Raw genomic sequence first — 26761 nt, 5'->3', positions numbered from 1 at the left:
TACCTAGGTTGGGCATCGTGGCTCACGCCTGTAATCCCAGCACTTTGGGAGGCCAAGGTGGGTGGATCACCTGAGGTTGGGAGTTGGCAGCCAGCTTGACTAACATGGAGAAACCCCAACTCTACTAAAAATACAAAATTATCCAGGTGTGGTGGCACATGCCTATAATCCCAGCTACTCAGGAGGCTGAGGCAGGAGAATCACTTGAACCTGGGAGATGGATGTTGCGGTGAGCCGAGATCGTGCCATTGCACTACAGCCTGGGCAAAAGGAGTGAAACTCTGTCTCAAAAAAAAAAGACAAAAAACAAAACAAAAAAACCTACCTGAGGCCAGGCGCGGTAGCCCATGCCTGTAATCCCAGCACTTTGGGAGGCCAAGGCAGGTGGATCACCTGAGGTCAGGATTCAAGACCAGCCTGACCAACATGGTGACACCCTGTCTCTACCAAAAATACAGAAATTAGCTGGGCGTAGTGATGCATGCCTGTAATCCCAGCCACTTGGGAGGCTGAGAGAGGAGAATCACTTGAACCTGGGAGGTGGAGGTTGCAGTGAGCCAAAATCATGCCATTGCATTCCAGCCTGGCTGACAGAGCAAGATACCATCTCAAAAAAAAAAAAAAAAAAAAAAAGAACTACGTGAGACTGGGTAATTTATGAAGAAAAGAGGTGTAATTGACTCACCGTTCCATATGGCTGGGGAGGCCTCAGAAAACTTACAATCATGGTAGAAGGCAAAGGAGAAGCAAGTACCTTTTTCACAAGGCAGGAGGAGAGAGAGATCTGGTGAGGGAAGTCTCAAACACTTAAACCATCAGATCTCATGAGAATTTACTCACATCATGAGAAGAGCATCGGGGAAATCTGCCCCTATGATCCATTCACCTCCCAGCAGGTCCCTCCCTTGACTCATGGGGATTACAACTTGAGAAAAGATTTGGGTGGGGGCACAGGGCCAAACCATATCATTCTGCCCCTGGCCCCTCCCCAATTTCATGTCCTTTTCAAATTGCAAAATACAATTATTCCTCCTCAACGGCCACCGAAAGTCTTATTCCAGCATTAACTCAAAAGGTTACAGTCCAAAGTCTCTTCTGAGACAAGGTAAGTCCCTTCTGCCTAGGAGCCTGTAAAATAAAAAAAAAAAGTTAGTTACTTCCAAGATACAATAGGGGTTCAGGTATTGGGTAAATGCTCCCATTCCAAATGGAGAAACTGGCCAAAACAGAGGGGCTACAGACCCCATTGCCAGTCTGAAACTTGGCAGTCATTAAATCTTCAAGCTCCAAAATAATCTCCTTTGACTCCATGTCTCACATCCAGAGCATGCTGATGCAAGAGGTAGGCTCCCAAGGCCTTAGGTAACTCTGCTCCTGTGACTCTGCAGGGTACAGCCCCTGCAGCTGCTTTCATGGGCTGCCCTTGAGTTCCTGCAGCTTTTCCAGGTGCACAGTAAAACCTCTTGGTGGATCTGCCATTCTGGGGCCTGGAGGATGGTTGTCCTCTTCTCACAGGTCCACTAGGCAGTGCCCCAGTGGGGACTCCATGTGGGAGCTTGCATTCCACATTTCCCCTCTGCACTGCCCTAGTAGAGGTTTTCCATGAGGGCTCTACCCCTGCAGCAGACTTCTGCCTGGATATCCAGGTGTTTCCACACATCCTCTGAAATCTAGGCGGAGGATTCTCAAACTTTAACTGTTGCCTTCTGCACACCTACAGGCCCAATACCACATAGAAGCCACCAAGACATGGGGCAGCACACTCTGGAGCAACAGCCCAAGCTGTACCTTGGCCCCTTTTAGCCACAACTGGAGCTGTAGTTGTGGCTAAAATGGGCATGGCACCCTGCATCCCCCAACTGTGGCTGGGATACAGGGTGCCATGTCCCAAGCCTGCACAGAGTAGTGGGGCCCTGGTACCAGCCCATGAAACCATTTTTCCCTCCTAGGCCTCTGGGCCTGTGATGGGAGGGGCTGCCATGAAGGTTTCTGAAATGCCCTGGAGACATTTTCTGCATTGTCTTGGCAATTAACATTTGGTTCTTCTTTACTTACCCAATTTTTGCAGCTGGCAGCTTGAATTTCTCCCCAGGAGATGAGTTTTTCTATTCTTCCACATGGTCAGGCTGCAAATTTTCCAAACTTTTATGCTCTGCTTTCCTTTTAAACATAAGTTGCAATTTCAGATCATCTCTTTGTGAATGCATATGACTGTAAACTTTCATAAACAGTCAGATCACATCTTCAGTGCTTTGCTGCTTAGAAATTTCTTCTGCTAGATACCTTAAATAATCTTTCTCAGGTTTATAGCTTCACAGCTCTCTAGGGCAGGGGCAAAATGCCACCAGTCTGTTTGCTAAAGCATAGCAAGAGTGACTTTTGCTCCAGTTCCCAGTGAGTTCCTTATCTCTATCTGAGACCACCTCAGCCTGGACTTCATGGTCCACATCACTATCAGCATTTTGGTCAAAACCATTCAACAAGTCTCTCAGAAGTTCCAAATTTTCCCACATCTTCCTGTATTCTTCTGAGCCGTCCAAACTGTTCCAACCTTTGCCCATAATCCAGTTCCAAAGTCACTTCCACATTTTCAGGTATCTTTATAGCAGTGCCCCACTCCTGGTACCAATTATCTGTATTACTCCATTCTCACACTGCTATAAAGAACTACCTGAGACTGAGTAATTTATGAAGAAAGGAGGTTTAATTGACTCACAGTTTCACATGGCTGGGGAGGCCTCAGGAAACTTAATCATGGTGGAAGGTGAAGGAGAAGCAAGCACCTTCTTCACAAGGTGGCAGGAGGGAGAAAGCAAGGGGGGATGTGCCACATTTTTAAACCATCAGCTCTCCTGAGAACTCACTATCACGTGAACAGAATAGGGGAAATCCACCCTCATGATCCAGTTACCTCCCACCAGGTCCTTTCCCTAACATGTGGGGATTATAATTTGAGATGAGATCTGGGTGGGGACACAGAGCCACACCATATCACTCTCCAATGCCTTTCAGTATGCGTCTCCATATTAAATATTTCCCTGAGAGAGAGAATAACTCATTGTGTTTGGTTTGTCCCTATCCACTCTCTTTTCCTTGCAACATATATTTATGGAAAGGCTGTGATGTGCCAGGGGTAAGCAGACAGGCCATACAAGGGCCCTACTTCATACAGCTAATATTCTGGTGGGGCAAAATAAAATATAACAAATAAGTCCACCAGATAATTTTAGTCTGTGCTATGTAGAGACTAAACCAGGGTAATTTTTAGATTGGATGGTAAAGAAAGCTTCTCTAAGAAGGTAATACTTAAACTAGTACAGTGATGAAGAGTCACCCCCACAAAGCCTGAACAGAAGGAATTCTAGGCAGAGACTGGGACCTTGACTGATACAATGACTTATCCAAGGAAATAGAGCTAATCAGTGACAGACCCAGAATATTTTTGGTTCAAAAGCCCATCCTGTTGGATTGCATCACATTTCTTCCCAAATAAGTTGCTATATGGGAACTAAGTAAACTCTATAGTACTGTTCAAATTGTCAAATAATAATATTACTCAAGGCCACCAAAGTTAACAAAGCAAAACAAACACAGCTGAGTTTATTTTTCAGGCAAAGGAACACACCAGTTGGCTGAGGGCAAAAAGCATGTGTTTTTAATTGTTAGGAAGGGGTTTCATGGTTGCTATGCTATTTAAGGCTGAGTCTGTTCATGCTTCTATAACAAAGTAACTGAGACTGGGTAACACATAAAGAATAGAAATTCATTTCTCACAGTTCTGGTGGTTGGAAGTCCACAATCAAGGCGCCCGCAGGTTCAGTGTCTGGTGAGGGCCCAGTCTCCCTGCTTCCAAGATGACGCCTTGTTGCTGCATCCTCCAGAGGGGACGGATGGCTGTGTCCTCATATGGTGGAAAGGACGGAAGGGCAAAAAGGGGGCCTGCCTAGCTCCTTCCAGCCCTTTTATAAGGTTACTAATCCCATTCATGAGGACAGAGCATCATTCCCTAACCACCTCCTAAAGGCCTCAACTCCTAAAGCTGTTGCATTGGGAATTTTTCAAGATCAATTTTGGAGGGGACACAAACATTCAAACCACAGCAAAGGATGAAAAACAAACACTCCAAATAGGCCAGAGTAAATCCATAGCTCTCTATGTGATTGGTTAAAACAAGACCTATATTTCATGGGAAAAAATTCTTCAGATAGGTCCTATAAGGGTTTTCCTTCAGCTTACCAGGATCACTCAAAATTCATGTTTTCTTTAACAGCGCTAACTGTTAAAGGGCAGTTGAAGCACAATACAGAATTCAATGCGCTATCCCCTAGGCAAGCTCTGCTGTAAATAAAAGCATTTCCTTTTATGATATTATTATGCAACAGATGAAGAAACTAATATCCAAATATGTTAGCTGCCATGCCTAAGGTCATTTATACAACCAGGCTGTTTACACATCTCAATCTAGAACCCAAGTCCCCAATTCTCAACCACTTTCCAAATGTAATTTTTTGTTTTGTTTTGTTTTTAAAGACAGAGTCTCACTCTGTTGCCAAGACTGGAGTACAGTAGTGGCATGATCATAACTCACTGCAACCTTGAATTCCTAGGCTCAGGTGATCCTATCTCTTCAGCCTCCTGAGTAGCTAGGACTACAGGCATGGGCCACTTCCTCCAGCTAATTTATTTTTTTGTAGAGTCAGGGTCTTCCTATGTTGCCCAGGCTGGTCTCAAACTCCTGGCCTCAAGAGATCCTCCCGCCTCAGCCTTCCAAAGTGCTAGGATTACTGGCATGAGTCACTGTGCCTGGTCTTCCTAATGTACTTCAGGGGACATTTTTGAGGCCTATACCTATATTGTGCACATACAGCACATAATAAGCACTCAAGAAATATTTTTAAAATTGAATCTCCTAGTTCCTCCTGAATTTCTTCTCACTAGTGTATTATTATGTTTAAATAAATAAAAGGAGTTTGCTTAGGGATCATCTATAAATCAGAAGACTAGAAAGAATTAAAGGCATGGGGCTGTTGGTCAGTTTTTTTGGTCCATAAATATAGAAAATCACAATGGGGATATAAGAGTGAACTTGCCTCAAAATAATTCACATTGAACACTTCTCATATGAGGAACTTACACGCATTATCTCAATTAATCTTCATAACAGCCCCACAAGTAAACCGAGACTCTTAGAGGTTGAGACTCACCAAATTCATGCATCCTTTATATCATACAATTCTGAAGTGCGTGCATTCCTAACATCACCCCAGGATTCAGAAGTCCAAGAGATGGAATCTCTGATACTTTCCTAAAACAAATGGTTCTGCCTCAATCTTATTTCTGCTCTCTCATGGTTCCGGTATTAACTCATTACAACTTTGTCATTGTTTGAGATTATTTCTTCAAGCATAACCTTGCCAAAACGAACAAACAAAAAGCAAAGAATACCAGGGTTCTGTTTGTTGAGTAAGGGGATGTCCCTTTTATTTTCCAGGAGAAAGTAATTTCAGTCCTGCCCCAATGGGCCCTTTGCCCAAGACACAGGTGAACACTGAGGCTGGCTTCAGGTATGAAGCTAAGGTCTGTCTTCTCCCAGGAGGTGGCAGCAACAGCAGCTGCAGCCTCCGCCTGCTGCAGAAATCAGACAGAATTCATCCGTTTTCCTATTGGCATCCAAACCAAGAAATTCCTGGTTCCAAAGACCACTTCATCCCTTCCTTGGTCTGCAGAGCTTAGTTGGAGCTGGGGCATTGGGAGTTCAGGAGCTGGCAATAATTCCTCTTTATAAGTGCTTAGTTTTTTTTGTAAACACTTTGGTCTGGGCTGTGACCTTGAAACATGTATGAAGGAGGTTCAGGAAGTCTCTGGCCAGGGAAAAAGAGCTTCAGAAAGAAACAGTAGCTGAAACACATCCACACAAGCATAAATCTAGAGACCCCAGCGCACAGTTTGGTACCACACAAACAATACAGATTGTAGACCTGGCCTCTCAGCGACCAGCCAGCTGACCTTCTCATTGAACCTGTCAAAACCATAATTTCCTCATCCACCCAGTGTGGACTAGGTCATCTTGAAGCACCTGCTAATTCTTAAATTATAAGTTACTGCACTTTTATTTTCTGGACTAATGGCTTGGCCTTCACCCTTTCAGAATTTTAAAAAATCTCAGACACAACAAAGCACTACTGGTTCCAAGTTAATCCCGGTTGAGCACATATCCTGGTTTGGCAAACACTGCCAGCTGCATAGAAGGCGGGCAGGAATCCCAGGAAATGTCTGAACACCACTCAGCTATGGATGAACTGTCAACTGCTGGGGGTTGCTTTGCAAATTACCACATCTAAACGAAGCTGACAAAATGATATTTCAGAAAAGCAATTAACACTGATGCCTAGTGTATTTGGAACCAAACAGCCTTTTGGGAAGAATGAAATTGGCTCAGAAAAAGAGTACCCCAGCGCTCCAGGTAGAAATGTTAAGTCAAGATCTCCCACACTTTTCTCCCATCACCACAAGTCAGATCATCAGCCTGGTCTTTGTGAAGGAGACGGAAGTAGTTCCTTTCATTTTCCCCCTGCTTCCACTTGGATTGGTTAAACTTTCATCAATTTATTTAGTGAACATCTATAGGTCACCTCCCATGAGTCAGGGGCTGGGTGTACACCTGGTTATTGAGCTCACAATGGAGTAGTCAGATGCTAAATGAATTAATATACATGGAGCATTCAGAAAGGGTTGGAATGTAAAATATAATAGAGGCGATAGAAATAGTATTATCTCCATAAGGCCACAGGCCAAATACCACACTTCCTAATGAATGCTATCCCTATAGCACAGTCATCTAGAAAGAATCTCATCCTCCTACAGGTATTGGCCCCTGTGGGATTGTCAGTTAAACTTTTCCTATTTCACATGAAAGTTGTCATATCAGAATCCCTTTCCAGATTGGGAGTTTTGGTTCCAGAAGGCCACTCTAAATGGAAATATTGTACATGTTACCTGGCATCAAAGGATGGGGCTGGTGGGATAGCTTCTATCTCCACCTCTTCCCCTTGAAAATATCAGCACAGGTGATGGGCAGGTTAAATAAGTTTCAGTGTTACTGCAACAGAGAGAACTGGGGAATGACAGAGGTAGGAGAGCCTGGTGATAGCAAATCCTAGATAGTTTCACTCCTGAAAAGAACCATATTCTGGAAGTTTGGAGAGCAGGTCAGAAGGCAAGAAAACACAGGGCTGTCCTATGTGACAAGGAATGAACTGAGCTATAGACCATAACAAACAAGCAGAAAAGCAGCAAACCATTTCTCCAGGTTCCCTGGACTGATTTCAGATTAGTCTGAAAAGGACAATTGAAGTTTGCCTTCCAAGAGACACTAGACGCCCTCATAATGTTAAAATCAAGTTCAGTATTTCTTGAACATAATTTTTTAATAGAGACCTTTCTTATGTTGATGACTTCTTTTCTTCCTGCAGAGTTCCAAATAAGCCTCAAGAGGATCTCCTTCTTCCCACAGCTCCACAGGCAATTCACAGCTATGCCAGTTACTACATGTATAGCACAAAGGTCGAGAACCTCTGGCCTTTGGCTGAGTTTTATCCAACTGAATGTTTAGTTCACTGATGTCATAGCCCCCAAAATAATCAGTGTTATAATGGGATTCTCTGGTGAACATATTTATAGTGAAGCCTCTGAGCAGCAGTTCTCTCCCTTGGCTTCACACGGGGAACTTTTAAAAATCCTCACCCCACATCCCAAACCAATTACATATTAGGGGTGGGGCCTAGGCATCAACTTTTCTTTTATCTACCATAGGTATCAACATTTTTGTACGTTCCTCAAAAGATGTCTATGTACAGCCAAGATTGAGACTTTCTCACATTGTCTTAGGATAAGAAAAGGCAGGAAGCTGCTAGTAACTGACAGCTGAGCTCACCTCCTCCCTTTGGAATTTCTCCCGAAAAGCCAGCATGAAGAAACCAAATACTGCAATGGCAGCCAGCATAAACATCCACCTTGTAAGATTTCCATTTCTGCCTTCCCACCGTATCCATCAGGTTTACAATTAAAATGATTTGAATACCTACAGAGTTATGAACAGTGGCTAATCAGTATTTCAAAGAGAGAACCAGTAACAGGTGATGGTGGTATGAATGCCACGCTCTAGAGATTCCACATTCTTTTTTTTTCTTTTTTTTTTTTTTTTTTTTGAGACAGGGTCTTACTGTGTCACCTCACACTGGAGTGCAGTGGCATGATCTCAACTCACTGCAATCTCTTTCTCTGGAGTTCAAGCGATTCTCCTGCCTTAGCCTCTGGAGTAGCTGGGATTACAGGTGTGCCCCACCACACCTGGCGATTTTTTTTTTTTTTTTTTTTTTTTTTACTAGAGACAGTGTTTTGCCATCTTGGCCAGGCTGGTCTTGAACTCCTGGCCTCAAGTGATCCACCTGCCTCGGCCTCCAAAAGTGCTGGGATTACAGGCATGAGCCACCACCCCCAGCCCCACATTGATCTTAAAAACAAACACAAATGCTTTTTTTTCCCACCCTCCAAACTTGTCTCTCTCCCCACTCTCCAGCCATTTTTCTCTTCCCCTTCCTCTCCCTTCCTGCCTGCCGTCTCCTTCACCTGCTCTCCAACCTCGTCATTGTCATTCTTATTGCACCTATTTCTTGTATTTCTTTCTTAGCCTCTGCACCTCACTCTTCCGTGTCTTATTTTCCTTTAGTTTCTATTCTCTCCCCCTTACCCACAATTACACACCTCTCTTCTCTGCTTCATCATCTTTCCCACTCCCAGCTCCTTAATTGACTATAATATGAAGCAAAAGCATTGTCAGATAGTTATAATTATTAACCCTTTTCTCGTTTGCCCCAAGAATACTCACCAGCAGCGCTTGTGGCTGCAGCGTTTACCCCGAGATAACTTTGCCACAAAATATCTTGCTTTTATTATTATTTTCACATCGGTCTAGTATATTGACTTTGGAAACAAAAGACATCATTCTGTTTATAGCATTCTATTTTTAGAGGTGGTATTTCCATTTACAAAATACAGCAATTCTCGATCGCTGAAAATGTCAAATCCTAGAAAACGTAGCATTCCTATGTGCGATGTTAACATCGTTAACGAACAGTTGGCCAAAGATTCATTTGATGAATCCCATTTCTCTGAAATAGACAATTCTGATGATTCAGATGATTCTGATGTTAGTTCTGTTTAGAATTAACTCTAAGAACAGTTTTTATATTTTATTTTCACATTGAAAATCAGTCAGATTTGCTTCAGCCTCAAAGAGCATGTTTATGTAAAATCAAATGAGTGCTGGCAGCGAGCTACACTTTTTTTCTAAATGGGAAAAGGGTTAAATGAGATATTCTATTAGTTTTAAAAGCAGATAAGTGCTGAAATATTATATTTCTCTCTCCAAGGAGAAAACAAACTAGCTCATAGTTAGCACTCCTTAAATCCTAACTGTAATTATTTTTCTTATAATTTTCTGTATTGGCCCCAGATTACTTTTTTCATGTAGTTCATTGATCTTCACCAGAAAAATGGTTCTCTTGTTCAATTCTGACAACAGCAGCTGACATCAATGTAAAAAGAGAAACAAGCTAAAAACAGTAGTTGAGTGTATACACCCTGAATTGAATATTCAGTTGCAAAATCATCATGATTATTATTGTAATTACAGAGAGGAGGCATTGCAATAATTGTTCAAGTGTCTTCTTGAGGAAATAACTAAAACAGGGCCAGCTGTCACAAACCACCCTACAATAATGATCCCTGTGTGTGCATCTTCAGTATTCATAGTGACCCCATAATAACAAATTTGTGCACTCATCTAATATCCTTTTTCAAAAGTTTTAATTTTATAAACAATAGAGACAGAATCTCGCTGTTGTTGCCCAAGCTGGTCTCAAACTCCTGGCATGAAGCGCTCCTCCTACCTCGGCCTCCCAAAGTGCTAATCTGATGCCCTTAAACAACTTAAAAAATAACAAACCTATGATCGGATCCAGTATTTCGCTTGACAGTTGACCCTCGTTTCTAAATGGTGTCCATGAACAGCCTTAGAATACTAAACTACCAAACAAAAATTGCACCATCGATTTAATAACAAACTAGAGTGGGTAGTCCAGCATTCACCTGCAACATGAGGGCAACAAATCTAGGTACAAGAGTAGAGTGGAAGCCAGGCAGATAGGTCAGCAGACAACTAAAACGCTTAGGAGAAACAGCTACAAAGACAGACGTGTTTTATTGACTTGAAAACTGTAAACAAACAAGATCTGTGAGAAAAGAGGGAAGGCCTTGTTTTTTGTTTACTTGTGAAATCAGCCAAAAGTATTTGAAATTTTCTCTTCCCAAGATACAGCTGTGAAATGACTAATGGAAATTGAGTGAGCCTGCACCAGGAACTGAATGTGCCACTTCACTGAGAACAAAAAAATGTTCCCCCGATAGAGGCTGTCCTCTCAGATTAATACCTTGGGTGCTTTAAAGAGGACCAGCCAGGCACAAATATGATGCATTTGTAAAGAGGAAGAATCACCCAAGCACCTTGGCAAATTTTTTTCATATCTCAGTACCTCTGAGTCATGTGCATATCTTTTTTTTTTTTCTGAGACCGAGTCTTTCTCTGTCGCCCAGGCTGGAGTGCAGTGCCGTCATCTCGGCTCACTGCAAGCTCCACCTCCTGGGTTCACGCCATTCTCCTGCCTCAGCCTCCCGAGTATCTGGGACTACAGGCGCCTGCCACCGCGCCCGGCTAATTTTTTGTATTTTTAGTAGAGACGGGGTTTCACCGTGGTCTCGATCTCCTGACCTCGTGATCCATCCGCCTCAGCCTCCCAAAGTGCTGGGATTACAGGCGTGAGCCACCGCGCCCGGCCGTCATGTGTATATCTTAACTTGCATGTTCCTAAAGAAATTCCACAAAGAGGCAAAGAAAGAGAAGGAGAAAGAAAATGTCCTATTACATTATTTTTCCCTTGCTGGGCTTTCCAATAGGAGTCTGGCTAAAGGCTGAACCTGAGCTGCTTCAAGGATGAACTTGGTAACTGCTCTGATCCAATCTTCCTAGGTTCTAAAATTCACACTTCTAGTTGCAATGGATGAGTACCATTTGCATATTCGCATCTCCAGCTAAAAACAATTTACCCTGCACACAACCTTGTCCTATTTCAAAAGTATCATAAGGAGCACTGATTGACATTTTGAAAGGTGTTCCAAGGCACAATCTGTGCATTTTTTTTCCATTGTAAAAGTAATACATGACCATAATAAAAATTGTATCATCCCTCAGTAGACTTCGGGGGAGTGGTTCTAAGGCCCCTATATATACTAAAATCTACACATACTCAAGGCCTGCAGTTGGCCATACAGAACCTGCAGATACAAAAAGTCAGCCCTCAAGATATTTGGGCTTTGTATCTGCAAATACTGTCTGTGTGTGTGTGTGTGTATGTACACACATACACACACAGTATTTGTGTATATATATACACACACACATATATATATTTTGTTTTTTGAGACGGAGTCTGGCTCTGTCACCAGACTGGAGTGCAGTGACGCTATCTCGGCTCACTGCAACCTCCGCCTCCCGGGTTCAAGCGATTCTCCTGCCTCAGCCTCCCAAGTAGCGGGAACTACAGGCGCACGCCACCACACCTGGCTAATTTTTTGTATTTTTAGTAGAGACAGGGTTTCACCGTGTTAGCCAGGCTGTTCTCAATCCGCTGTTCTCTATCTCCTCGTGATCTGCCCTCCTTGGCCTCCCAAAGTGCTGGGATTACGGGCGTGAGCCACCATGCCCAGCCTGTATATATATCTTCTTAAGAGATGAGGTCTTGGCCAGGTGCAGTGGCTCATGCCTGTAATCGAGCACTTTGGGAGGCTGAGGCAGGTGGATGACTTGAGTCCATGAGTTCCAGATCAGCCTGGGCAACACAGTGAAACTCCATCTCTACCAAAAATACAAAAAAATTAGCTGGGCATGGTGGCACCCATCTGTGGTCCCAGCTACTTGGGAGGCTGAGGTGGGAGGATCGCTTGAGCCTGGGAGGTTGAGGCTGCAGTGAGCTGAAATCATGCTACTACACTCCAGCCTGGGTGACAGAGTGAGACTTCATCTCAAAATAAATAAATACATAAAAATGAAAATAAAGAGATGGGGTCTTGCTATGTTGCTTATGCCGGTCTCAAACTCCTGACATCAAGCAATCCTCATACTTTAGCTTCCCGAGTAATTAGAATTACAGGTGTGAGCCAACTACTGTATTTTTTATCTGAGTTTGGTTTTAAAAAATCCAGATACAAGTGGACCCATGCAATTCAAACCCATGTTCTTCAAGGGGCAACTGTAAATTGAAACTTCAAACTGATTTAAAATGGAAGGGAAAAATCTTGTTCCCACTCTTATCACAAGGCAAGCACTGTTAATTATTTCTGGTGTATTTTTTCTATATTAAGATATATAAAATAGACTCCATTTTTACACAGAGCAAATAATATATATCATCCTATACCTTGCTTTGTTCATTTAGTAATATAGCAGAAATATTTCCATAATAGCACATGTAGATGTTTTAATCATTGGATGGGCCATAAATTTATTTGTTGCCTAACTGATGAACATTTAAATCGTTTCTACTTACACTATTATTATAAACAACATTTCCATGAATATCCTTATACACATGTCATTGGGGACTTGTATGACTCTCTGTAGGATAAATTCCTTTCAATGAAATTGCTGGATCAAAATATATGTACATTTAAGATTGGGTTACATGTTCCTAAATTGTAACCGCCAAAAAAGTTGTTCCTTTATATTCATCGACAGTGTAAGTTTCACTGTAACTTTGCCAAAACTAAGTTTTATTGAATTTAAAAATTTTTGTCACTCATAGGTAAAAATGGTATGACATTGTTGTGACCTGCATTTTTCTAAGCACTAATGAAGCTAAGTATTTTTTCAAGTGTTTTTTCCTTTTTTTTTTTTGGATAGGACATTGCTCTGTTACCCAGGCTGGAGTGCAGTAGTGGAATCATTACTCACTGCAGCCTCCATCTCCCAAGCTCAAGCAGTTCTCCTGCCTCAGCCTCCCTTGAAGCTGGCACTACAGGCAAGTAACACCATGTCCAGTTAATTTATTTTATTTTTAGTAGAGACGAGGTCTTGCTGTGTTGCCCAAGCTGGTATCAGACTCCTAAGCTCAAGTGATCTTCCCGCCTTGGCCTCCCAAAGTGTTGGGATTATAGGTGTGAACTACCACACCTGGCTTTTTGCCACTCTATTTGTATGAAATATTTGTTCCTATTCTTTATGCCTTTTTTCTTTTTCTTTTTTCCCTCATAAAACTGTAAGATCTTTTAGTAAAATAAAGAAATAAGCACTTTTTCTGTTGGATTGCAACTTTTTCTACCGTGTCATTTGTCTTTAGCTCTATTCATGGTGTTTTCTTGTTGTTGTTGTCATTTTTATTCTTACCATATAAAGGTTTTAAATGTTTTACACAATGCGTTTATCAGCATTTATCTTTTTGGTTTCTGAGTTCTGCCTGTGTTTTAAATGTTAGCTCTTGGCTGGGCATGGTGGCTCATGCCCATAATCCCAGCACTTTGAGAGACCAAGGTGGGAGGATTGCTTGAGCCCAGGAGTTTGAGACCAGCCTGGGCAACATAGTGACACTCTGTCTTTACAAAATATAAAATAAAATAAAAATAAGAGCAAAAATTAAAATTAAAAAAAATAAACCTCAGCTCTCTTGCAAAATAGGTCTCTTTGCAGTTGCCATTTTAATGCACCAGAGCTTGATTTGAATTCCCCTGTCACGCGGTAGAGGTTAAGAAATTAGGTTTTTCTGTGGAAAGAGAAAACTTACAAAGGGAAAGTCATTAAGAGAAGGGAAGGCACAAGAACCCCATCCTCCCATCGTCCTCTGGGTGACCTGCTAGCCTCACAAGATGGTTTGTGTTCCAAGGAAGGGAACTCTGTCCTTCTTTGGGTCTCTTTTTTGTATGTAGCAAGTGTGAGAGCAGCCTTATCATGAAAGGAATAATCAGATTATCTTGGCACCAGGCAGCCTGGAATTTATTGTCAGCTGTTTACCAGAGATATCTGGGAAACGCACACAAGCTGCCCAGCATCTAGACTTTGGTTCCTGTGGAATGTTACACAAGGGAAAGGAAGACAGTGGTCCCTTGGGAAGATGAGCTTGTGTACAGTTTCTCAGGCTGAGAGAAGCCCCCTTCCTCAGCCCTCGCTCTCCACACCTGGTTTGAGCTAGCTCATTTCCCAGGCAACACAAAATGAGCACTCAGATTCATTTAAAACAAGCCTCCTCCTTCTATCACATTAGATTAATGAAGAGCCAGGCAGTAGAGATGCAATAAACTCGTTCTTTCCCCAATTTTTTATTTTGAAAATTTTCAGACCCACAAAGATGGAAGAATAGTACAAGGAACGTGCCTATATGCTTCACCTAGATTCACCAATTATTAACACTTTTTTCACTTTTGCTTTATCTCTTTCTGTAAATATACATTTTTAACCATTGAAGCATTAGAAAGGAAGTTGAATACTTTACAGTTATTCACTTAAAATAATTCAGCATACATCTCCTAAGAATGAGGGCATTTTCCTCCATTACTACAGTTCCATTTTCAGGCCTGGGAAAATTAACAGTGATTCAATAATAACATCTTTAAGTTCATATTCAGATTTCTTCATTCGTACCAAATGTCTTTTACATAGCCTTTGATCCAAGATATTAACAAGGTCCATACATTGCATTTGATTCCGTTTCTCTAGTCCAGTGCCCCAAGGCGGACTTTTAGCAATGCTTGGAGACATTTTTGATTGTCATGACTGGGGGTGCTACTGGTATCTAGTATCTAGAGACCAGGGATGCCTGCTAAAGAGCCTGAATTCACAGGACAGCCCCCCACAACAAAGAATGACCTAGTCCCAAATGTCATTTAATACCTAAATTGAAAAACCCTGTTCTAGACTATCGAGAACCATTTCCCTACTTTATTTGCTTTTCATGACACTGACTTTTATTATTATTAATTAATTAATTTAGAGACAGGGTCTCACTCTATTGCCCAGGCTAGAGAGCAGTGGCGTGATCATAGTTCACTGCAGCCTCAAACTCCTGGTCTCAAGTGATCCTCTTGCTTCAGCCTCTGGAGTAGCTGGTACTACAGGTGCACACCACTACACCCAGCTAATTTTTTATTTTTTGTAGAGATGGTCTCACCATGTTGCCCAGGCTGGTCTGGAATTCCTGGCCTCAGGTGATCCTTCCACCTCAGTCTTCCAAAGTGTTGGACATAGGTGTGAGCCACGGTGCCCGGCCAGGCACTTACTCTTTTGTAGCATCTAGTCCAGTTGTTTTGCAGAATGTCTCTCACTACACATTTTTCTGATTGTTTCCTCATGATCAGTTTGCATTTAAACTAATGCAAAAATTACAACATAGATGACTATAACCATTAGCTATTACTGCATAAAAAACTATCCCAAAATTCAGTGGCATAATATTAAGAACCATTGGCTAGGTAGTTCTGCTGCTCTGGACTGGGCTCAGCTGATTTTGGCTGGACTGATTCATTCATCCAAGTCATTTGGTAAATTGACTAGAAGCTGGTCAGTCTGGGATGATCTCAGCTGGGATGACTGGGCTCAGTTCCATTAGCCTCTCACACTTAGCAAGCTAGCCCTGGCATGTTCTCATGGAAAAGGCAGGGTCTGAAAGAGTGTAGAAGCCTCTATTGAGGCCTAGGTTTACAGCTGGCACTCTGTCACTTCAACTGCATTATGTTGGCAAAAGCAAGTGACAAAGCCAGCCCAGAGGTAAGTGGTAGCGAAATAAACTCAACCTCCTATTGCAATCAGTCTATCAAAGTGATATTGTGTACCTCTTACTGCATCATATTGGGAGATATACAATGTCGGGTTGTCCCACTATTAGTGCTGTTAAGCTTGAAACTTGATTAAGTGGTAACTAACAAATCCCTCCTTTGGAGAGCTCTATCTTTTATATATGTGGGATGATGCCTTGGTGCACTGTGTCAGTCCTGTTCCCCATTAGTTTCCTGGAGCTATGGTAACAAAGTACTCACAAATTGGGTGGCTTAAAAAACAGAAATGTATTGTCTGGAAGCTGGAAGTAGGAAAAGAATGTGTTGGCAGGGCCATGCTCCCTCTGAAACCTGCAGGGGAAAATCCTTGCCTATTCCAGCCTCTGGTAGCCCTAGGCATTCCTTGGCTTGCAGCTACAATGCCTCAATCCAGCCTTGATCTTCACATGAGGTTCTCCCTGGTCTTCTTATAAGGACAGCAGTCAGATTGGATTAGGAGCCCACCCTACTCCAGTATCTTGACTAATTATTTGTGCCCCAATGCTGTTTCCAAATAAGGGCACATTCTGGGGTGCTAGGGATTAGGACTTCAACATATCTTTTTGGGGGACATGATTCGAGCCCTAATATCCATTAACCTTTCACTTAATGGCTTTATCATCTACAGATGATCCTTGGGGATGGCACAACAGTGTTTTTCTTAAGCATCATCATTTTCTCAACATTTATTAGCTGGCATTCTCGCCTCCTTTCTTCCCTTCCCCAACTTTTTAAATCACTTTGAAAGCATGGCTTTTGCTTTGCAAAAAAAACTATCATTTTTATACAACCATACAAACAACATTTTCATGATCAACTTGCCTCAAATTTGACTAGTGAGAGTCCGTAAGGTCAACTCTATATTATTCTTATTTTAGAGACAGGGCCTGGCTCTGTTGTCCAGGCTGGAGTGCAGTGTCATGGTCATAGCTCACTACTGCCTCAAACTCCTATGCTCAAGCCATCCTCCCACCTCGGCCCCCTGAATAGCTAGGACTTAAGGCGCACGCCACCACGCCTGGCTAATTTTTAAATTTCTTTTGTAGAGGCGGGGTCTCACTATGTGGCCCAGACTGGTCTCGAACTCCTGGTCTCAAGAGATCCTCCCGCCTTGTCCTTCCAAAGTGCCATTATTACAGGTGTGAGCTGCCATGCCTGGCCTATTTTCAAACTTTTTTTTTTTAATTTAAATGTCTTTTTTTTCTTTTTTTTTTTTTTTAATGTGACTACTCCAACTAACTCACCTCTGTAGAACTTATTGCTGTCACCCAACTGGAGCAGCTGTGATTATTCCCCATGGGAAAAGTCGCATCATCATTCCTAAGTACAGCCATAATGAAAACTGCATTCTGCATTATATATGTTAAATAAAAGAAAGCTGTATTTTTAATATATATATATAAAATAAATGAAAGCTGTATTGTGTTATATATATTACATATGTATTCTGCATTATATATATATTATTTTTAATTGTCACAACTCTGTACATAAGTACTGTTACTACATATCACAAATGAGAAATTTGAAGCTTAAAATGACATATGGGATGGGCTGGGTGCAGTGGCCCATGCCCATAATCCCAGCACTTTGGGAGGCTGAGGCGGGTGGATCACCTGAGGTCAGGAGTTCGAGACCAGTCTGGCCAACATGATGAAACCCCATCTCTACTAAAAATACAAAAATTAGCCGGGTGTGGTGACACATGCCTGTAATCCCAGCTACTTGGAAGGCTGAGGCAGGAGAATTGCTTGAACCTGGGAGGCGGAGGTTGCAGTGAGCCAAGATCACGCCACTGCACTCCAGCCTGGGTGACAGAGTGAGACTCTGTCTCAAATAAATAAATAAATAAATAAATAAAAATAAAATGAGATATAAGGAAAAGCACGGATTTTGGAAACTGATGGTTTGCATCCTGGCTCTATTACCTATTAGGTATGTGATCTGGGGCCTTGGTTTGTTTATCTGTACTATGGTGATGATGATATTTGCCTCACAGATTTAAGCCTAGCAACTTATCTGACCTAGAGTCAGTGTTATTACTTCTTGTCTTTCCATATCCTGATGATAAGCTATAGCTTTTAGCTCATGTTGGATAAATCGCAGTGCTACAGAGTCCACCAGCAATTAATTAGGAGTTGGTCTATCTCATTAATTCAAAGTATGTTCATTAGGAATTAAAGAGAAGTTGACCTAAGTTTCAGCTGAAGTTTACCTTTAAATATCTTTTGGGAGAAAAGACAGTTGGCTAATCAGTTTATTAAAATAAATGATATTGTGGAAGGGAGATCATCTCTATTCAACTTAAAAGAACAACTTTTGGGAAGATCTTTGGCATTGCACATGCACCATAGGAAGCTCATTTAGAAATCAGTCTTCAAAATAGATTCCAAGTTTGTTTACCTGAATACAGCTTGTTAATTCATTCCACAAAGAGCATGAGTGCCCATTATGTTCCATGCAATGTTCTAGGCACCTGGGATACATCAGAGAATGAAACAACAGCCCTGCCCTTGCTTACCCTTTAGGTGGGAGAGATAGGTGAAAAACAAATTTGCAAATTTACATAGAGTATTAGAAGTAGGTAAGTGATAATGAGAAAAATAAAGCAGGGGTGTACAGAGGATTGCAATTTCATTTTTATTTATTTACTGTTTGAGACGGAATTTCGCTCTTGGTGCCCAGGCTTGGAGTGCAATGGTGTGATCTCGGCTCACTGCAACCTCTACCTCCTGGATTCAAGAGAGTCTCCTGCCTCAGCCTCCCAAGTAGCTGGGATTACAGGCACCTGCCACCATACCTGGCTAATTTTGTATTTTTAGTAGAGATGAGGTTTCACCATGTTAGTCAGGCTGGTCTTGAACTCCTGACCTCAAGTAATCCACCTGCCTTGGCCTCCTAAAGTGCTGGAATTACAGGTGCAAGCCACCGCACCTGGCCAAGAATTGCAATTTTAAATAGCATTGTCATCATTTAAAAGACAATATTTGGGCAAAGAATAGAAAGAGGTAAGGAAATTGGTCATGTGTCCCCCTAGAAGAACAACAAACAAAAAGGCCCTTGGTCAGAAGTGTGCTTGGCCTGCTGGAGGTGCAGCAATGAGGCCAATGTGGCTGGAATGTAGTGAATGGGGGGAAATATTTTATTTAGCTAATAAACACTTAAATAGCCCTTACTAGTAGCATTATTTGAAGCACATGAAAGATATTAACTAATTCTCCCACCAAGTCTATGAAGTAGATACTGATTTTACCTTCTCCAGATGAGGAAACTGAGGTACAGGAAAGTTAAATAACTGCCCCCCAATGACACAGCAATCAAGTGATAGAGCTAGGATTGGAACTCAGGTGGTCTGTCTCTAGTGATGCATGCTGTTAAACACTAAAGTATGCTCTGCTGCTTCCTGGTAGTAAGAGATAAGAAACAAGTGGGTACTAGATCCTGTAGCTTATTAAAGTCCATTGGTAAGGATTTGCGGTTGGGGTTGTTTTTTCATTTTTTGTAGAGATGAGGTCTTGCTATGTTGGCCAGGCTGGTCTCAAACTCCTGGCCTCAAGGGATCCTCCCACCTTGGTCTCCAAAAGTGCTGGGACCACAGGTGTGAGCCACCACACCTAGCTACTTGTAGGTTTTAATAACCATCCTTCCCCACTTCCTGCAAGTGTCGTCATGTCTGCCACACCCATAAACCCCCTTCTAGGTTTCTAATAGACAGGACACCAAATTACATAACAATTTATTCTGCCATTCCAAACAAAGCCATTTAGGCCAGGGCTGGGGACACCTGATCTAGGGCATCAGACCTATGCTCATGAGATGGTTTATCAAGAAGGCTTTGATAGCTGGGCATGATGGCACATGCCTGTAATACCAGCACTTTGGGAGGCTGAGGTGGAAGGATTGCCTGAGCCCAGGAGTTCAAGACTAGCCTGGGCAACACAGTGAGACCCCCATTTACTTCTACTTTAAAAAAATAATTTTTTTTTTAAAAGAAGGCTCTGCCTAACCACCTGCACTTGATGGTGAACAGCCAAACCAGGCAGATTCTTCTGTTGAGTTGAATATGAAATACAAAGAGGGAGTCAGCAGTTAGAAATGGGCAGAAACTAAAAGATACACAGAGAGAAGGAAGAAAGCTGAGGTCATGTGGCAGCAAAAAGCATGCAGCAATAGAAGCTGTGAGATGAGAAAAGAATAGAAAGTACTGTGCAGCAAGGGCAGTGGAGAGTCACAATACTAGCAGATAATTAGAGTGCAAAGCAACAGATACTGACTACTGAAGAGCCCACGAGATAACCCAGTTGCTAGGGCGGCACTGTGTGCTGAATCACCTTCCCACTCCTCGTTGCCAGAGTGTGGCAGAGAAGGACATGGGGCTTGTATTAGTCTTAAGCTTAGATTGAGGTAACCTGAGTATATCTCTCCGTTCTGAAAATTAAATTTTTGCTTCTTGGAATCTCTGTCACTCAAGATCATGGCAGGAAACTGAAGGCACACTGCGCTGGGATTTTGAAAATCATTTGATGAAATTGATATTTACAAGGATGTAGGGAGGGTGGCGGGAACTTAAGAGGATACTGAGGCACCCAAGGTCGAGTAGCAGTAGAAGTCCAGGCCTGAAGAGAAATAGTTTATCAGAGTCCAGAAAGAGCTAGAACTGTGAAGGGGCATACCTAATGCCAAACCCATGGCGCTAAAGCAGGGAGGAAAGGAGAAGAAATATCTCAACCTCTTTTGCCTCCTACCCTCTGACACTTGCTGATGCCTGCCATTGGACAAACCCAAGAGTAAGCCAGAGGGCACTGGCTCCCAGGGGATGAAATCTGTGGGGTAACATCCTTGTCGGGAACAGAGTGTGGCAGAGAAGGACATGGGGCTTGTATTAATCTACTGTCACACTGCTATAATTTAAAGATACTACTGGAGCCTGGGCAATTTATAAAGGAAAGAGGTTTAATTGACTCACCGTTCCACATGGCTGGAGAGGCCTCAGGAAACTTACAATCATGGCAGAAGGCAAAGGGGAAACAAGGACCTTCTTCACATGGCGTCAGGAGAGAGAAAAGTAAGAAGCAAAGGGAGAAGAGCCCCTTATAAAACCATCAGATCTCATGAGAACTCACTCACTATCACGAGAACAGCATGGGGGAAACCTCCCCCATGATCCAATCGCCTCCCACTGGTCTTTCCCTAAACATGTGGGGATTATGGGGATTAAAATTCAAGATGAGATTTGGGTGGGGACACAAAGCGTAACCATATCAGGGCTATAATGGGCTGAATGATATTCTCCTCCCCTCCCCCACAAAACATGCCCACAGCCGAATCTCTGGAACCTGGGAATGTTACATTACATGGCAAAAGATGTGATTAAGTTCGGGAGCTTGAGAGGAGGACCTTATCCTAGATCACTGTGGTAGGCCCTAAATGCAATCACATGTATCCTTATAAGAGAGAAGCAGAAACTTTAAGAGATAAAAGGAGGAGGCAATGTGACCTCAGAGGAGTGGCAACAAGCCAAGGAAAGCCTGGGGCGCCCAGACGCTGGAAGAAGCAAGGAGAAGATTCTCCCCCAGAGCTTTCAGGAGTGTGGCCTTGCCAACACTTGATTTCAGACTTCTGTCCTCCGGAACTGTAAGAAAATAAAATTCTGTTGTTTTAACCTATCCAGTTTGTAGTAATTTGTTACGGCAGTGACAGAAAACCAGTACAGGGGCCAGATGGAGAATAACCAGCACAAAACCTATTCATCTCAGATGGGACAGGAGGATATACCTGATCACTTTAGCTGGACATTCTTTTGCCTGCCTTTTATATTCCCTTTGGTACTTTTTGTTTTGTTTTGTTTTGAGACAGGGTTTCATTTCACTCTGTTACCCAGATTGGAGTGCAATGGCACAACTGTGGCTCACTGCAGCCTCAATCTTTAGGGCTCAATCGATCCTCCCATCTCAGCCTCCCAAGAAGCTGGGCCACAGGTGTGCACCACTACTTCCAGCTAATTTTTTAAAAAGTATATATGGGGCCTTGTTACATTTCCCAGGCTGGTCTCAAACTCCTGGCCTCAAGCCATCCACCCATCTTGGCCTTCCAAAGTGCTGGGATTACAGGTGTGAGCCACCATGCCTGGCCCATTGGGGCTCCTTTTGGGACCACTCATATGCCTCAAACTATATGCTTCTGAGTTGTAGTTCTTTTGTTATATAAATATTGTTTTATCCAAATAAGATTATGACATTCTTATTTGAAACAAGAACCTTGTCTTGTACATCTTTGTAGCCCATAAAAATCTTAGCACAGTACTTTAAACAGAGTGGACATTCTGTAATTGGTAAATGAGAAAGAAACCTTCCATTTGTCCATCTGTAAATGGAAAATAACAATTTCTACTGACTTGCCTCTCAGAGATAATGATGGCAGTGTTTCCTGGAAACAATTTTTTGTACCTGTAACAGAATGATATATCTGAAACACCCATTCCTACTGAGGCAATTCCTTGGGGGAGGAAAAAAAAACAAACCTACATTTACTTTTAGCATGTCCTCCATTCCACATGCAGATGAAACTGCTTGCAGATCACCCCACAAAGGAAAAGGCAGGGGATAATTAAGAAAATATCAGAGCTGAGGACTGATATCTTCTTAGGAACTTTGATTCATTCAATAAACATTTATCAAAGAACTACTATGTTAAAATATAGTCCATTGGCCAGGCGCAGTGGCTCACACCTGTAATCCTAGCACTCTGAGAGGCCAAGGCAGACAGATCACTTGAGATCAGGAGTTCGAGACCAGCCTGGCCAACATGGTGAAACCCTGTCTCTACTAAAAATACAAAATTAGCCCGGCATGATAATGCATGCCTGTAATCCCAGCTCCTTGGGAGGCGGAGGCACGAGAATCGCTTGAACCCGGGAGACGAAGGTTGCAGTGAGATGGCGCCACTGCACTCCAGCCTGGGCAACAGAGTGAAACTGTGTCTCAAAAAAAAAAAAAAAAGTCCATAGATGCTGAGGAAACACACACGCAGAGAATAAGGCATGATCCCAAGTCAGTAATTGTCACGCAATATGATGAATGGTTTTTATAAGAGCAAAATGCTATGGGGCCAGAAAAAAGGGAATGACTAACTATTGATGGGAGTTTCACCAAAAAAACTCACAATCAAGCTGGTCTCTTAAGACTGCATCAGGCAGAGGTGAAGTCAAGGGCATTCCAGGACCAAGAGAAATAGCTTTGCCTGAGCTGTTGCCAAGCAAACCACACCCTCAGCTCAGCCCTATTGTATCTACAGAGGCCTATTTTTATTCTTTATCCTCATCGCTACTTTTTAAGAGAAGAAAAGAATGCTGACTTCTTCCCTAATTTTGCATCCATGTATTTTATATGCCAAAGAAAGGTGATTGTCAGGAGGGAAAATAGAAGTTGACCTTCGGCAAGTCCAATTACGACACGTCCTCACATCCATCTGATAATAAGTTAACATGGAAACGCTTACCTTTGCTGAGCTTCTACCTCATTTCGGAAAATTGGGTTAGGCTATCCTGTGAATGCGGTACCAGGGGGAAAGTGGACAAGGTATGAGCGCAACCCGTGTCTCATTGCCCCACACCAGGAGGTTCATCTTTGGCAAACACTCCTTGAATGGGAATTATGGCTGAGGCCCTTTTTCCTCCCCTAGGCTGACCTTCACATCACTCCTCGGGGAACAACTCTGCCTAGGGCACCGCCCAGCTTCCCTCCCAGGCCAGCCCTGCTAGGCCTCTGAGACCAGAGCTGTGCTGCTTATGAGTGGAAGAAAGGAGAAAAAACTCTTAGGACAGCAGCCAGGAGAGAATGAAAGACTGGCCAAACCCACCAAGGAGCAAACGGTTCCCCATCCTCACCCTGCAGCTTCTGCTGGAAAAGTGGGGAGGCTGGGGAACCGGAATCTCAGCCTCAGAGTACGCATCACTTATCCTTGTTTTCTCAAGAAGCCTCTACCTTCCAGGCCCTGCCAGGAAGCTGGCAGCATTTTCCTGAAGCAGTAATAACAAGGACAGAGCGTTCTAGCCTGCTGAAGCCTGCTGGCTGGTCACTCTTTCCACTGCCTTTTGTTTTCATGCATCATTCCCCTCACTTGCTTCTCAGATTCCTCAGGGCTTTGAAAAAGCCACAAATGCTCCACACAGTGACACCACCCAGCGGGCTGGCAGACATAGCTGACAGGCACCTTGCCCTAAGCGACCGCACGTATGCAAGCCCTGACAGCTGATACCCAGCCACACACCTGGTAAGAGGGAAGGCAGCACTCAGAAAGGGCCCACCCCATTCACGTAGCTGGCAAAGGTAGGGCTTTAGATCAACTACAGCCCAGTGCACTGGTAAATCACAGACCGCTTTTTTATTCAAAGTGTATCTGTATGTTGGACAGTGGTACTTCCCCACCCTTTCCTCAAACATCTAAATCCAGCCAACATAGATGCTACCAACAGAGCACCAGAGTAACTTCAGCGTGACAATTCACATATCAATATATTAGATCATATACACATGCATACTTGGAGCAGACTTAACTTTATTTGTGTTTTAGAACCACCTGTAGCCTATTTCAAACCACACTCCAGAGTGAACCTATCAGAATCTATGAAAATAGGGCTTAGATATGTGTATTTTTAAAAAACTTGACACCGTTGGTTAGAATGTGGGACAAGACAAATTCTTGTATATCATTGATGAGATATATAACAATTGGTTCAGCTGCTGTGGACAGTAAGCTGGAAGGCAATCTAGTCAAGTTGGAAGTGCGCATATCCTATTCCCTAGCAATTTTTGTTCTAGATATATTCCCTAGAACTCTCACACGTGTGTTCAAGGAGACGTACACCAGGGCATGATTTACATCATGATTTGGAATAGCAAAAAACTGGCCATAACAAATATCCACCCACAGGAGAATAAATTCTAGAACATTTACACAATGGAGCACCACATTGCGGTATTATATAATATAATATTATGTTATATAGAATGGATTAGCTCTACAAGTACCACAGATAAATCTCCAAATCACAATGTTGAGAAAAAAAGCCACAGAAAAAATATGTACACTATTTATATACAGGTTTAAACATGCAAAACTTGCCTATCTTGTAGTAAAACTATAAAAACATGTGGGAAGGACACTCACAGTCTTCAACAGATTGGTTACCTCTGGAGAGAGTTGAAATGAAAGGGCCTTCTCAGCCGGGCACAATGGCTCACGCCTGTTATCCCAGCATTTTTGGGAGGCCAAGATGGGCAGATAGCTTGAGCCCAGGAGTTCTAGACCAGCCTGAGCAACATCATGAAACCCCGTTTCTACAAAAAATACAAAAATTAGCCAGCTGTGGTGGTGCATGCCTGTAGTCCCAGCTACTTGGGAGGCTGAGGTGGGAGGATCACCTGAGCCCAGGAGGTCAAGGCTGCAGTGAGCTGTGAGTGCACCAGTGTACTCCAGCCTGTTTTGGGCAACAGAGTGAGATGCTGTCTCAAAAAAAAAAAAAAAAAGAAAAGAAAGAAAGCAGTAAAGAGAGAGAGAGGAAGGAAGGAAGGAAGGGAAGGAGGGAGGGAGGGAGGGAGGGAAGGGCCTTCTCTTGTAACTAGAAGGTTTTATCATGGCAAGCCATTATTATTTATTAAATCTGGATAATGAGTCCATATCCCACAGGTAACTCTGAGGGTCATGGCCATCGATAGCGGAAGGATCTTTTGAGATTCTTAGATTCTCAGTTACAGAAAATAAAAGTTTGATCTGTATAATGAGCCATCCCCATAAACATAAATGACACTGAAGAGCCCTCTCAGTAACGTATGCAGATTGAGATGCTGTTCATGAATGGAGGAGCTGTTGCACAGGCCCAATTCCCCTCCCTTACTAGGTGCCCGTGTGACCTGCTGGCCTTGTGAGCATCCTAAACAGAGTCAGAGGTGCAGTGGAATGAAGATGAGGATTGGTCCACATGTGGAAATCATGACTATAGTCATATCCAGAAATTTCCAAACCTGGCTGAAAATCAGATAAAACTTTTAATGCAGTTGTCCGTGCCCCACCATCTGAGAATATGATACAATAGGTCTGACATGAGACTCTGGAATCTGTATATTTAAAAGGCTTGCCAAGAGATTCTGATGATCGCCAGGTTTGAGAAATGATAACCAACCATGGTTATATTCTATTAATGTTTTCAAAGAAGATGGGAAGGAAGAGAAAAGGGAGAAAAGGAAATAAGAAAATTAAAGAAGGAAGGGGAGAAAGAAGGAAGGGAAGGAGGTGAGCCTTCAAGCCCAGCTCAGATCCCTCCTCCTCTATTTCTCCTAGACCTCTATAGCCTCCACGTCCCTCCTCATCCCCTGAACTTTGCTAGATCTCTAATCATCTGTAACATTCATTTGGCAATTACGTACTTCCCTGTATGTTGCTGTCAAGGGCTACTGTTTAATCAATAAGTTTATGTCTTACTTTTTGAATTAGGCTATAAGCTTCTTCAGGACAAAGACCATATTTTCTTCATCTTTCTATTTTTTTTGAGACGGAGTTTCACTCTTGTTGCCCAGGCTGGAGTGCAGTGGCACTATCTCGGCTCATCACAACCTCCGCCTCCCGGGTTCAAGCGATTCTCCTGCCTCAGCCTCCCAAGTAGCTGGGATTACAGGCATGCGCCACCATGCCCGGCTAATTTTGTATTTTTAGTAGAGATGAAGTTTCTCCGTGTTGGTCAGGCTGGTCTCAAACTCCCACCCTCAGGTGATCCACCCACCTTGGCCTCCCAAAGTGCTGGGATTACAGGCATGAGCCACCATGCCCGGCCCATCTTTTTATTTCTAGT

At 42.8% G+C, this 26761-nt stretch overlaps 1 protein-coding gene across 1 annotated transcript in view; it reads right to left on the bottom strand.

The window, feature by feature from the left end:
* The window catches only part of MKLN1 (muskelin 1), a 376139-nt gene that overhangs the window by 180532 nt on the left and 168846 nt on the right, over positions 1–26761 (bottom strand). The gene's annotated exons all lie outside the window — the stretch shown is intronic.

The sequence above is a fragment of the Gorilla gorilla genome, chromosome 6 (assembly GCF_029281585.2).
Source record: "Gorilla gorilla gorilla isolate KB3781 chromosome 6, NHGRI_mGorGor1-v2.1_pri, whole genome shotgun sequence".
NCBI classification, from domain to species: domain Eukaryota; kingdom Metazoa; phylum Chordata; class Mammalia; order Primates; family Hominidae; genus Gorilla; species Gorilla gorilla.
This window is presented reverse-complemented; position numbering and strand designations above follow the sequence as displayed.